Source organism: Dermacentor albipictus, chromosome 1 (genome assembly GCF_038994185.2).
Source record: "Dermacentor albipictus isolate Rhodes 1998 colony chromosome 1, USDA_Dalb.pri_finalv2, whole genome shotgun sequence".
Lineage (NCBI taxonomy): Eukaryota > Metazoa > Arthropoda > Arachnida > Ixodida > Ixodidae > Dermacentor > Dermacentor albipictus.
Window position 1 is genome coordinate 383,903,928 of NC_091821.1, and position 12,759 is coordinate 383,916,686.

Genomic DNA, 12,759 nt, shown 5'->3' on the forward strand with positions numbered 1-12,759 from the left:
CCAGAAAGAACATGCGCCCGAAGAATTACGATTGGCTCACGCGCTATGATTCGCTGCCGCTTGGCAGCTGATCTATAAGGCAGCACAAATCTTAAGCAATTTGAACGAAGGCAGCGTTAAAAACCGAAAGGCAGCGTCGGAAACATGAGAAACAGCTCTGCCTTTCCACTTCACTACTGCGAATGCCACATACATGAAGTAGCAGGATGACTCCATAGCCTACTGCACCATATGACGGGCTCGAACAATGACTTGGTGTAAACCACTGAGTAATAAACCCGTGTGGCTTTTTACATGCTCATAATGTTAAACTTGCTCATAACTGAGTAAGGTTCATAATGATGAATTTGCTCATGATGTTGAATTCCCTGTTCAGATTAATGAAAGCGGGCACTATGGGTGTTCTGCTAATGAATAAATCTATCCTTGAAATTTTCAGTAACAGTAAGGGTGCGAGAAGGGCATATTTATTTAAAGAGCACACATTTAGTTAAAGCTTGCCCTGAGCACACGCCTTTTGTGGAATACGTGGTTACTTCGTTACCGATTGTTTAGGTCTAGACCTCTCTCTCTCTCTCTCTCTCTCTCTCTCTCTCTCTCTAGTTCACTGGTTGAAAAAAGCAACACGGTTCAGGCCAGCAAGTTTCTGCAACCTGTTTAAAGGCCACGGTTCAGTTAATCATTTATTCGATTGGCTAATGAAGTATGCTTCACGTTTTGTGCAACATCGCACGGGCTCTAGCTATGGTAAGTTTTTTTTTTAATTTTTATTTTGTTCTGCATCATCCTCCTGAACTTTTACGCAGCACCTCGAACTTCGCCCTTCCATTCCCGCAAAACTGAATAAATGATCAGTCCTACGCTTCGTGTCGACCTCTCAACTTAGCCTTCATGATGCTCTCCTTTCTTCGCTTGTCTATCTGTCGGTCCACCTGCTACATACATCTTGGCACTGTGCGAACATATTTTCACGGGTCCCTTTGTAAATCATTCACTCGCATTTGACCCTTCTTTGAATGCAAGGACCCGACACATATTTTCAACAGCTATAGTGTGAGCAGTCCATAGCAACGTGTACTCGTAACACGAACATGAAATAAATATCTTGGACAGTTTTCTTTTTTAGTTCACGCTAATATGTATTTTCCGTGTCTGAAGCAGCTAGCTAAATAAGTTTTTTTTTTTAATAAATACAATGCAATGTTAACAATCCTCGCAGCAAGAGCTCTCTCTACATTACCATGAGCACGTCATTCGTTCAGCCAGTGTCCGTTGAACATATATAGTTCCTACCAGGCTGATCCGCGTGCTGTTGGAAAGAAGGTACCAGAATGTAATGAACTGTCCGATGAACGATGGCGCGCCATAAGCCGCTTCGCATGCGTAAGTAATATATGTGTAAGTGACTCGTGAGAACCTCATCTTTTTTTCCATACCTTAGACGTAGGCAAAAACGAACACGTCTTCAACGTTCCCTGACCTCGGGCTGGTGTCCCCGACCCACTTTGAACAGAGAAGAGCGCCATGTAAGGACAGCGCAGGCTTAGCGAAGTAGTAGCCGTAAAATGCAGAATTCGACAGAGGAGCTCATTAGCACGCTCCTGCGCCTGGGCGTCTCAAGCGTGCCATGTAAAGATGTCTGGCGCTGTTGTTGTTATTTCCCAGTGAATTATCATTTACTTGCACCCTTCGTGTTATAAGCTCCTACGTTATAGCATACCAACGTTACATTACCTATGCAGTAGCTGCACCTTGAAACCGAAAAAGGCGGAATGGTGTTCAAACGCGCGATTAGTTTCTCAGTAAAATGCATCTCAGTGTATCTGATTAAACTACCAGAACTACCGTATACGACCGTATATTACAGGCCGTTAATCTAACGAAGGGGGAATGTGTGCGGCTTACTTACGCTATATGTTGTTGCTGTTCCAATGTGCAGTGTTTCTGCCAGAGAAAGGCCCGCTATCTCCAAATGTGAACAGCGATCGAATCCCGGCCGCAGCGGTAGCATTTCGATGGAGGCGCAATGCGAAAACACCCGTGTACTTAGACTTAGGTGCGCGTTAAAGAACCCGGTGGTCCGAATTCCCAGAGCCCCCGACAACGGCGTCTCTCATAATCAGATCGTGGTTTTGGCACGTAAAACTTCAAAAAATATATTTTTAAAGTGAACAGCACGTGTACAGGCTCTCATGTAAGGTGCCGGCCGAAACACTTCATAAATATGGCTATAATGAAATGTGTAGAAATTTGTTTTATTCAAACTTCGTGTTATTCGCTTATGATATGATCTGACGGAGACTAACCCTCATTTCTGGGAACAGTCCATTGTTAGTCGAAATGAAGCTTCGGGTTATCATGCAGCGTTCCTTCCAACGAACTCAAGAACGGTAGATCTGAGCCCCTTCCGGGTTTGTTGACTATCGTATTTATGCTCGCTTGGTGTCCCTCCGCCACATCACAAAACTACCTACTTCCCACAACCTCCAAAGCTGCTTCATGTAGGTGCTTGGAGGTTGTCTAAGTGTTTCATAAATTAACACCCCTCGCAAAGCATTTAAACGTAGCAATAAAGAACACTAGTGCACGCGTATTGATTTAATACCACTAACGCCCTTAGCTCGAAGCTGGCTTCTATGAGTCGTACTATAAGCACATCGACGTATAGAAAAAGTGATTCTAAATTGGATGCGTTTTATCAATTCTCATCAAAAAGGCACTAAAGGCGACTCCAACTTAATCCTACCAAAAAAGCGATGTAAAACGATAACGAAGGTGCGTGTACAGTTTGAGGCTCTGCGAGTATACCAAAAAGCATAGAACCACCTCCGCGGTTGTGGCGCAAGCGCTTTATTAGAACATGGGCCACTGGGCCTGTATCAGAGAATCCAGGCCTCGCTGCATGGCGCAAAGCACTTAAGTAAATAAACTACAGAGGGCCTCCGAAACGTAACCCCAGTGCCACATTTAACGAAGCAAGCTGTTTCACAACCTAAGCTGAAGCTATGCATCTGGTTACTATGTCAACAAGGTATAATCACAGATACAAGGGACAGCAAGTAGCCGTACAAGCACGTACGTTGCAATGGCTACGCTGGAGAACCGCTGTCGCTGTTAGCGGTGGCACCGAGGTGCTTGTACGGCCATTTTTAATTTTGCTCGCTTTGTTATCGCAGCCCGTATTACTAAGACAACGAAATCCACTTTGGGAACACGCCAACGTGGTGTGGCTGCTAATGACGATCATCTTCAGCGATATTTAGCTAATTAGAGCGCTTACAAAGAAAAAAGGGGGAAGGGGGAGGGGGGCTGAGCTCTGCCGTTTGGAGAAAAACATAACATACGAGCTTAGGCGAGAAGGCGAGAGAGATAGAAATACGAGGGAAAAAACCGGCCGATTAACCAAAGGAAATGTGCGGGTGACCACCATGTACGGGAAAAAAAGGGGAAGATATATAAGAGCAGGAACTGTTCGCAAACTTAATATGAAGAGCCTGATGGCGTTCAATGTCAGTGCTTTTAAAATGTGGTCCAGGTTGCTGTCGGTCTGAATTATATTCCAAGCCCGCAACTTTCAGAAACGCAACATGATTGACATATTCACTTATTAATAGATTTGATAGACTGGCAACAAGTAAAGTATGTCACCAGCTTCTCCAAAACGTCAAATTACTGCATGAATGAAAGGCAGTAATATGTGAAGTGAAACCTTTCAGCTGTTTAGCATTCCGTTACCAAACGCTGGGTAGTCATTTGCAATCAGAAAAACAAAGAGCCAAGAATATTACACATGTATCACTTTCCGGATTGTCCGAGGTATAGACAGTAGAAAATAGATTTCTAGCGTTCCTAGGCATTTCCACAAGTACTTCACGAGTAATCAATTAGGCCACAAAAGAAAGCGAAAGCCGTGAGGTATCGCACGATTCTCCAATACCACCTCAAAAACATCGGGCGTCCTCCCAGCTAAGTAACCGAGCGGCCGCTGCTTCTTCAGTGAGATATTATTTTCTGTTTTCTTCGAAGAATCAGTGCTGCTTTGAGAGTTCGTGCTGTTTTCCAGAAAGAACAGACATCCTATGGGATACCAATGTGCTAAAGATCACGCACAATGTCGCGTGGTTTTGCTGCACTCTGCTGCGCATCTACGCCTACCACGGCGGTAGGCAGCAAAGAACACCGGCACGAGCCATGTGTCAGACAGCGCGCTCCTAGGCGCATGAGTGCCGCAGAATCGGTGCCGCACTCGGAAGTGCCACAACACGCGCCTAACGTCATTAAGCCGGTGACGCTAGTTTTCAACGCTGCACTACGTTCTAGCGCACCATCAGTGAATATGGCTGAGACATGGGAAAGTGAAGCCAAAAAATCACGGGTTGTAGAAGACAGGACATCCACCTATGAGCTAAGTGAAGATGAAGACATAGACTGTTATGATACGCCGTTCTTCTTGGTATACACACTATAGTGTATAAAAAGAAGCGACCTGAGATAATGCTACTTGTTTTCATGTCTTCAAATGAAGGCCGTAACTTCTGACAAGTGAATCTAAACCACGTTGTGTTAGAAATTGGTTCCGCGGCAAAGGAAAATGTGCAGTCATTCCGCGTAAATAGAGATGGAACTTTCTCTGTCAGGTTTACTTCATTTTCATCGGCAAGACAACTACTGTCTACGAGTGAAGTGGCTCGTAGACAGAAGACATAAAAACTCGTAGACATAAAAAAAAATGAAGAACCCGAAACCACTCTTGTAACACGCGAACGCGTAGCCTGTAACGATGGCGGCAGCTGCCATGCCGAGATAATGGCGCGAGCGGAGAAGCGGGAGGGGAGTGCGAGTGCGTAAGGGTGGCTAGACGAGGGGGCATGGTCCCATCTTGGACTACGCAAATAAAGTGACTGCTAATTTCCAAGTATCGTAAGTTTGATTGAAATCAAGAGCAACAACCGCATGGTACACCACGCTGTCATATCTTGATTTCGCCAGCCGACAGCGGAAGGGGAGCAGTTATCATCTTTGCCTATGCCTCCGCCCTGTGGTCAGACTAAACTCCGCACGCAACAGCCGCGTCACATCAGCGAGGAGCTTTGCACCGATCCTAACTCTCTTCCACGCGTAATCATGCGGATGACAATTAGATTTTGGAGTCGGATATCTCGGAGCACAGACAAGCTAGAAGAATTTTTCCAACAGACACTGCGTAGAAACACAACTGCCTCTAACTTTTCAATACAAACGTGCCCACTTACTGCAGTCAACAAAAAGTTAATTATTCACTTTTAAATTACAGGTTTTTACGTGCCAAAACCACTTTCTGATTATGAGGCACGCCGTAGTGGAGGACTCCGGAAATTTCGCCCACCTGGGGTTCTTTAACGTGCACCTAAATCTAAGTAGACGGTTGTTTCCGCATTCCGCCCCCATCGAAATTCGGCAGCCGTGGCCGGTAATTATTCAATTTTAGTTAATTGGGCTGCTGGAAGCGATAATTATCATCTCATTTTGTGTCCCCCTGGGCAGATAACTAATTTGCACAGACGGTCTTCGCGTGCCTCCCAGTGCCTAATTTTGAGAAAACCATAAAGCTTAATTTTGGACACCCGGTATTTCAGTGAAATGCTAATAGCCTTCGTAATAAGTCAGCTGATTTTCACAAACTACTTGCTCAACATACCTTTCCTGTTTTGTGTATACAGGAGGCAGGCGTACGAGATGACTTTCGCTTTTCAAACTATGTTATATGTAAATCATCACGCATTGCTGGAAATAGCAGAGCGATGCTATGCGTGAGAAAAAACCTGCCGTCCTATTTAATACAGTTGAACGATTTAGATATACCGGAGTTCGTAGCATGCAAGATATCTTTTAGAAATACAAGGGTCAGAGTGATCAGTCATTATCTACAATGTTCTAGCAAAATATCTGCAGACATCTTGGAGAATGTGTTCGGTATCGCAAACTCACATGTGCTGGTTTGTGGGAAATTCAACGCACATAACGTCATCTGGCGCTGTGAACATAATAGTCCCGGTGCAGAAAATATAATTTGATCGTGTTAAATGACAGCTATCCAATGTTCTATCCGGGGTTTCGTTAATCAAGCTGTATCGATGTTACACTTTGCCCACAAGACCTTCTTGATGGCGTTGAATGGTAAACGGACATAGAAACGTACGATAGTGATCATTTTCCGGTTCTGGTAAAACATCGTCTCATACGGAGTGAAGGGACCCGGCGCTACTCAAAATATGCTAATTGGCAAAGTTTTCGTCACTATTTAAGTAACTCATTGGGTGAAAATCCGAACTTTGAAAGTTTTTCAAGTATATTCTCTCAGCCTTACAAGATCTACTCAAAGCAAGTCATTGTTCCAAACGAATACGCTGCAGTTGACGGATAATATCATTGTCTAAGAGCAATTCAAATACGCGCAGAATGTGCTTACCACCGCAGCGGAAAACTGGATTACTACAAAATGGCACAGAAAGTCCAGTGAACTTCTCGCAGACGCTTACAAAAATTAGGTACGAGAAGATGGCGAGAATACTGCGCGTCGTTGTCTCCTTTTGCTCCAGTTCCCAGAATATGGTCAGTTGTCCCATCTTTTAGTGGGCCAGTTACCCAGAGCCATCCTTTCCGAGCCCTTGTTGCAGCTCAAAACACTCAGAAAACACTTGTTGCTGACAAATTCTGTCAACTTGTATCCACACCAGGCATTCCGTTTACTTGCCTACAATTTACAAGTTCCACAACACTAGCAGAACAGAAGGTTAGTGCGCGCTTTATGTCCCAACACTCTCTACTTGACTGTGAGTTTAGGTTAGATGAATTGAAATCTGCTCTTATGTTATGACGTACAAAGACAACCGCAGGCGCAGACGGTGTTACGTATGTGATGTCAAAGAACCTCGGTCCGCGGGCGGAATCATTCTTCTGGAGATATTTAATGATATCTGGATAAGACTCTTCCATATTCACGGAACTTAGCTCGGGTACTGAAACCAAGAAAGACTCCCCTTTGTCTTGGCTACTACCGACCTGTCAGTCTCACAAGCTGTGTTTGCAAACTAATGGAGAAGATGGCAGACCGTTGATTGCAATGGTGATGTGAACACAAAAATGTGTTTTCCAACTACGGTACCGGTTTTCGACAAAATCGGTGTACAACGGATGCCATATTAGACATTGTCACATGCGTCAAACACGAACGAATGCGTGGAAACGGGACAATAGCAGTATTCTTAGACATTCAAAGAGCATTCGACACTGTAACTCACATCCATGTCGTTGCTGGTATGTTAGAGCTTGGCGTACACGGTCGAACACTGCGAGGGACATCGAATTTCTTGAACGAAAGAAAAATATTTATGGAAACAATTAAAGGAGAAAGTGATTATCACATCAACGCGCAAGGCGTTCCGCAGAGCAGTGTTCTCAGTCTGTTTTTGTTCAACTGTGTAATGGCAGCCTTACCACAAAAACTGCCGTCTGGCCTACAGAACTCTCTGTACACAGATGACATCTGAATATGGGCCTTTGGATCTCATATGCAAGACGTTCCAACAACGATGCAAGAGGTTCTCGATAGTATCGACACCCTTTTAAAAGAAACGCATGAGTCTCTCATACGCAAACACAGCCGTTCTTCCTTTCACTAGACGACAGCTGAATAGTTTCCAACTTACGCTTAATGGGCAAACTTTAATGTTCGCGAAAGAGCATAAATTTGTTGGAGTTATTATTAACCGCCAGCTGACATTGGGCATCACACATTCACGCAATCGAAAACGGACCAATACTGTAATAAACGTACTTCGGCGACTCGCAGGTACAACGTGGGGGGGATCAGTCTCTTCACTATTACAAGTTCATAACGCACTCATAAAACAAAAAAATGGCTTATTCAGCTCCTATTCTCCGTGGTTTATCGTAGACATCTGAGGAACGTCTTCAACCCTTACTGGGAAGGGGGCTGCGAGTGTTTCTTGGGGCTCCGCAGGCTACCTCGAGTTCTCTCGTAATTGCTGAAGTTCTTCACCCACTATTTCCAGTCATACGAACGGTTGAAACATGCCGACATATTTATCGCATCTTAACCCAACACGGGAAGCATCCATTAAACCTCGCGCTTAGCGAACGAAACAAAAACAATATTCATGATGTTGTTCAAGAACATAAACCATTACCAAGATTTGAATTATGCAAAGTGGATGTTAGGTACCCTCCTTGGAGGTTAAAAAGTCCTAAAACAGAATTATCAGTCCACGGGGTTATATCTAAGAGATACATGTTCATGGTAGCCACACATCAGCAGGCACTCTTTCAAATTTACTCATTATATCCTCAGTACATCCACGTGTACGCAGACGTCATAAAAATTCCTCGACTTCAGCATTCCTCATTGCACATTTCGCGCTAGAGCAAACATTTAAATTATCCCGAGAAACATCTTCCACCGCGGCAGAACTGTTTGCAATCCTGTGTGCTTTGCATTTCATAACATCAGAAAAGAATGCGCAAAAATGGGTTATTTTTAGCGATTCGCAAGCCGCTCTCACATCAATACAAAGCAATAATAATAATTCTTTGAACAGTTTGCTGTTCTCTGAGGTGCTCAAAGAACATACTAAAGCAAGCTAGCGCAATGAATCACGTAATTGCATTTCAGTAGCTACTTGGGCACTGCAATATTCCCGCTAATACTGCAGCCGATGCAGCTGCGAATCGGGCGCACAATAACACAGACACAATCAATATTCCAGTTTTGCGTAGTGAAGGCCGTCTGCTCCTGAGACAGATATCCTGTCGTCTCAGCAAAACTACCTGGTTTAATCAGCAATCTAAGAACGCGGAGTTATACTTTATATACCCATGTATGAGCCTATCAGTTCCGGAAAATCTAAGAAAAAATAGAAAATTTGAAACATTAGTGCACCGGCTGCGACTTGGTACTGCATTTACAAGACACTTCTTATACAGGATAAAACATGCCTCTAGTCATAGAGAGACAACAACGCACTTGTACAAACAACAAAAACGAACAGAGCCACCTTGTATGTGCGGTGTTACACTAAACCAAGAGCATCCGCAGAGAAGTTATCCGACCGCCTGTGTGCACCTACAAACTACACATACGCACGGCTACCGGTCATTACGATGAGGAAATGCTACTCGAAAACATTGGCGACATAAAAGACTGAGTAACATAAAAAAATGGGCCATTTGGTTCCACATCATTCACAATGTCAAATCGTGACAGTGGAAGAGGACAAAACTAGTTCTTCGGTTTCGGTCCTCTTCACTTCAAGTGCTCATTTAATGTCGAACTGTTACATTACAAATGAACGCAAGAGAGCTGTTTAGTCACACCGTGGTAAGCCGGACGGAATGATGTACAAGCAGTGGTCTGTGGAACAACGGCGCGGGCGTGTGAAGAAAAGCCGAATCAAATTGGGTCAACATATTCGCCCATGATCCTGTGGCATAAGCATTAGCTTCGCTTCGGCAGTTCTGACTTTTCATGCCCGGCTCTCAAATGAACCTACCCAAACAGGAGGGAAAACTGAAGGCACTTTACAATGCCAGAAAACCTAGAATAGAGTCGCGCGTAGTTGTTTTTCAAGTATAGTCGAGGAGAAGGAGAACAAAAAATCAGGGAAGGTAGGGAGGTCAACCAGACGCGCGTCTCGGTTTTATTAGAATTACTGCAGAACGTAGAAACGAACCTCTTCTTTTCAGTGTAATTTCCGTTACGTGCATGCCCACGCGACGATATATTTAGAGATAACGTACTTTATCCAAAAGGGCACCATCTACTGAGGTTTGTAATTGCACAGCTTGTCATGAGATTTCTTATGGAAGACTAGATTTTCTTCAATATTTGTTACTTATCATCGGGCTCTTCCAGTACGAGCCTCGAGTGCACACGCTTCCCTTCCTCTGTTTCCCGTGATGTTCCGTGGTCAGGCACCTGGGTCTGGGTAGCGTCCGCGCCCAATTCGTGCTTATGTGATACCATCCATCAATGTGCATCAATGGCTCGTCTGAGGCTGATGATTCCCTCCAGGGCAAATTTTAACTTGTGCGCGAGGTCGCAGGTTCAATTTCACCCGCAACGGCTGCATTGCGATAGAAGCGAAATAAAAAGCATCCGCGTATTTTGATTTATAGCTGCGCGTTAAACAACGGCAGACAGTGTTGTCATCGCGAGTTCTTAGCAACGGCGTTCCTAAAAAAAAGTTTAAATTATGAAGTTTTACGTGCTAAAACGACGGTATGAGTATGGAGCACGCCGTAATAAAGCACTCCAGAAATTTGAACCACTTGGGGTTCTTGAAGGTGCACCTAATTCCAAGTACACGGGTGTTTTCGCCCCCATAGAAATGCGGCCACCGTGGCTAGGATTCGATCCCACGCCCTCGTGCTTAGCAGCCCAACACCATAGCCACTAAGCAACCACGGCGGGTCACGGCGTTTTTCACGAGCCATGCTTGCTCTGAGGTGCTGCTGCAACACCGTCCCCATCGCTCGTCAACCCATAAAGCGGTGAAGGCACTATTGTGCTCCTTGAGGACGACGGGCTTGTGTGAACGTCTGTGACTATTAGTGCAATTACTATTAGACTACACGCGTCAGCGAACTCACCGCTAATTTCCTTCCTTCCTTTCTTCCCTTCTCTCCCTCCCTGTCATCTTTGTTTTCTCCTTTCCCATTCCCCCGGTGTACGGTAGCCAACCGGACGTTATTCTGGTTAACCTTCCTATATGCCTCCTGTTTTTCTCTTTCTTTCCTTCCTTCCATGCTTGCTCTGTGTCATGAGCTCTGTCTCCGTTGAACGATCAATCGCCCGATAGATCAGTTAGTAAAATTTGGACCTAGGCCTTGTCCCACGGGTTCTATATTGAACTTTTCGAAAATTTCAATTTCGCAACCTTGCCTGTCCTTATTAACTAGAGTGGTCTTGTTTCCTGATGCACGCTACCCATCCCCCTCTCCCACCACACACACACCGTCAACACGAAAATAAAGAAAAAAATCTGGTCGGCTGCATTCAAAACACAACCGCAGTGTGGTCCGTGAAACGTCTTGCACGTGCGGCAGAGGGCGTATGACCACTAGGGTACTGAAATGACGTAAGAAAATACACAAATTACACTTACGCATTCAAAAGCTTACATGTCTAATTTAAGCATCAGCTTGTGGGGGTCTTACGGTCTAATTTAGCAATCGTGCACGCTCCCTATTCGTAGTGGGCGCGTTTTTTTCTGCAAAGGGTGGTGTTACTGCACTGAGAGTAAAAAATGATCCCGACTATGCACGATGGCGCCCGAGACTGCCCTGAGCTGCTCGTGCCCGCCGTACTCGTAGAATTTCTGGAACAAATTGCAGACTTGTAGGCCTTACGACTCCTGATGAGCACCAGATCAAGCTTGATAAATTGCACGTACTATGGCGTAGTGAGCTATCCCAAACGCAATCATTTCTGCTCGGATGAGCAAACGTACTGGCCAGCTGTACTCCTCTCTGAACACCGTGCGAGAGGGTATACATTTCGCTCCGGCTGCGTCACGCGTGGCGCGACACATGCGTCATCGATTAATGGCCTATTTCCTCTGCAGGACGACACGGAAATAAGGCGTGAGGCTAGTACGGTTGCAAAGTGATATGCGATAATGCTACAACACGTTTTCGTTACATGCGGTTTTAGCAAGCGACCCCCTCTGACCGACATTTAAAGACGAAAAAAATAGGTTTTTATTATGGGACGAAAATATTTGTGTACCCAGAAACCCAAGGTCTGGTTTGCGCCCGCTTAGCCCCAAGCGGCTCGCGTACGCAAGCGTATTCTAAATCTCGTGGACGATAAACATGATGGAATTCTATGCGCGCTAGTAGTCGACGGCGTCTGCAGTGGCGGGCCGGGTGAGGCTGCGGGCCAGCCCGTCCAACGTGTTTTCTTTGTTTGTGACGTACAGATTATCGCCTACAGGTGCGTCCCTGCTCGTACCGAATCAACCTATAGGAGCAGCTCTTCGTCCCAAAATGCCTAGGTAAAGGCATTCTGACGCGATATCCTACTCCTGTGTATGTCTACACTTGGCCAAGGCTCAATTCCGGTCCCAAAGTCAGGAATCATTGCGAATAATAGGCCGTGTAAACTAAGCCCGTTGTTTGCTATCTTCGCGGGAGTGTCTGCTGCATATACGTAGGGCAAATTACCACGTCCTTCTCAGTCGTGGAAAGTTCTGTGGGCCAGCAAACTTGCTAATCCCATTTGCAGACGTTGCAGTCGACCAGAACGGTTGCTTCCGAGCTTCCATCGATTGCCGGCGCGTGACAATTTACCAATCGGATACTGCTCGGTAAGCTGTTAAGATTGTGCTGAGAAAGCACCACGCTGCATTTATGCACTTGCCTGCGAGACATCCAAGAAATCTAATTATTGCTGGCTGTGTGCCTGCGAATGAATTCATGCGACCCATTCACTAAACTCTGCATTGCTGCCCATTGCTGCATTGCTGCATTGCTGCATTGCTGCATGCTGCATTGCTGCATTGCTGCATTGCTGCACTAAACTCTGCATTGCTGCATTGCTGCTGATTCTTACCGCATGGCATGACAACGCCTGCTGAATGTGACTGGAAGACGTCCTGAGGCCTTGAAGGGAGGCCTCGATCGTGTCCTCCTCAGCCTGCTGTGCAAACTATGGCGGGCAACGTGGTTTGGTGAGCGAAAGAAGCCTAGTGAAATCAAATC